Genomic DNA, 2,305 nt, shown 5'->3' with positions numbered 1-2,305 from the left:
GAAAAGTTTTTGGCTGAATCAAGATTAACCTTCCTTGCCTGCGGCTTCTTTGGTTTCCTCGAGTTTTGGTTTTGATAATAATTACGAGCGAGGGTGAAGCCCTTGCGAGTCTCTCGTCAAGTAGTGACATTTTCTCACATATGAGCTGCCCGACCTGGTCCGAACCAACCCAGCCCGACCATAATGCTTTTGAGAAGCTTATATCTCAGAAATCACAAGGCCAGTTACTGTGTGGTGTGCACCATATGATAGCCCAGTTCTTTAAGATTTGTTTTTGACATCTTTCATCACACCTAGGTAGTGCGCGTCACACACATCAAGTGCAGCATGTCGAAAATATTTGAAAGAGGGCCACAGGTAGACAGTTTGTCGTAAAGGCATGAAACTTGGTAGGTAGAGAGCCATCAACGTACTCTAGGGGTCCTTGGGGTGTAAAGCTACATTTCAGTGCTTTCAGATATAAATGGCCTCGCTCGTACCTCGCCAAAAAAGGCGTTTTACTGGTTTCAAATAAGATTGTTTGAATTTATAATACTAAAACCATTGAGGATCCTAAGACATTAATTTAGTTATCACCTGATTCTACATTTTCTAAGAGAGAATGAATTCAGTTTCTTACTGCTCTTGAGGTATGGTATATTCCTCATGGCTGGTATTACCTTGGTAGCCATACGTTGCACAGCTTCGAGTTTCTCTGTATATTTGACTAGATATGGTGCCCAGAATTGAGAACCATACTCTAAATGTGGCCTAACTTTGCTTTTGTATAGAGGGATCACAATATCTTTCGTTTTATAGGTAAAATGCCTTTTGATGGTTTGTAGGCTTTGTTGGCTTTATTCGCTGCAAAAATACACAGACTGGAAGATCTTAGGTTATCTGAATTTATTATTCATAAATCCTGAACTTGTGCAGACTTGCTAATTACACAAGAAAAAAGAATTTTTGTTTCAGGGGAGTAACCCTGATTTCCTGATTGCTTATGTCTCAGAACTATGGAAAAGGGCTACCATTCGCCTCAGACTTTAGGTTTATCACTAAAAAAAACGATATTTAGACATTTGCCTGTTTTCAGTGAGAAAACCGGCAATTTTCCTTATTCTAATTCACAAAAAGTCAGAAAAATGTTTCGAATGAATCAAAATTTACATATATATATATATATATATATATATATATATATATATATATATATATATATATATATATACAAAAATTATTACAAACTATTTCAATGTGACTAGTTTTTCGAGACTTACGAATGTACAATAAGTCACTTTCACGAACCAGCTCCATATGTAGTCTCCCATTATGTTCTCGTTATACTGTCCATGGTAGCTGCTTTTAAACTCCAGTGTATCCTGGTGGAAGCGCTCACCATGCTCCTCCAAGCATGCTCCCATGTTCTCCTTGAATTTATCGAGATGAAAGTCGAGGACATGGACTTTGAGGGGCCTCCTGCAGCCCATGGCACTGTCAGTCGTCAGAGTCTCGACCAACTCCACATAATTCTTGTCCGTATGGTTGCCCAGGAAGCCCCGAACCACTGCAACAAAGCTGTTCCGGGCCTCCTTCTCCACCCCTGTGAGCTTCTTAGGGAATTACTTGCACTCCTGAATCTTTCTTATCTGTGGTCCAACAGACACTGGCTTTGACCTTTGCCTCAGACAGCTTAGGAAAGAAGTTTTGGAGGTACTTGGAGGCCATTGACTCCTTATCTAGAGCTGTGACGAATTGCTTCATAAGGCCCAACCTGATATGCAGTGGTGGTATTAACACCTTGTGAGAGGCCACTAGTGGCTCCCATTTGATGTTGTTCCTCGGAGTACTCGGTCTGCTGTGGCCAGTCCTACCTGTGGTAGTGAGCCATTGTGTCTCTGCTGTCCCAAAGACAAGGACAGCAGGAGAACTTGGTGAAACCACCCTGGAAACCCATCAGGAAGCCACCATTTTGAAGTCTCTGATGACCTCCCAGCTGTACTCTCATACTCCTACTACAAGGCATACAGCAGAAGCTTGACGTTGTGACGTTGTTGTGGTCCCCCCTGAAGTGCACTGACTGAACCAGGGGAAGAGATGGGAACCGTTCCTGTTGGGGAGCAGCACTTCTATGAGGCTCCTGGTTGAGCTGTTAGTGAAGAGGCACTGCTCATGATGGTTGCAGAGGATTCCAGTCTTCATGAACAGACAGGTCACGTTGTGACAAAAGCAGAGTGCATATCAAAGGGTGAAGTTGGAGAATGCTTGTTGATTACTTCTTTGACTTGAGACTACCACACTTTCTTCCAAAAGGTTCCACTGTTTA

General features: G+C 42.3%; 1 pseudogene; it reads right to left on the bottom strand.

The window, feature by feature from the left end:
* Positions 1–1,309: 1,309 nt before the first annotated feature.
* On the bottom strand, positions 1,310–1,987 carry LOC145408516 (uncharacterized; annotated as a pseudogene).
* Positions 1,988–2,305: the final 318 nt, after the last annotated feature.

This window comes from Coenobita brevimanus, chromosome 77 (assembly GCF_032717465.1).
Source record: "Coenobita brevimanus isolate Jiangsu-jjx chromosome 77, ASM3271746v2, whole genome shotgun sequence".
Classification (NCBI taxonomy): domain Eukaryota; kingdom Metazoa; phylum Arthropoda; class Malacostraca; order Decapoda; family Coenobitidae; genus Coenobita; species Coenobita brevimanus.
The sequence above is the reverse complement of the archived record's forward strand: the minus strand, read 5'-3'. Positions and strand labels throughout refer to the sequence as shown.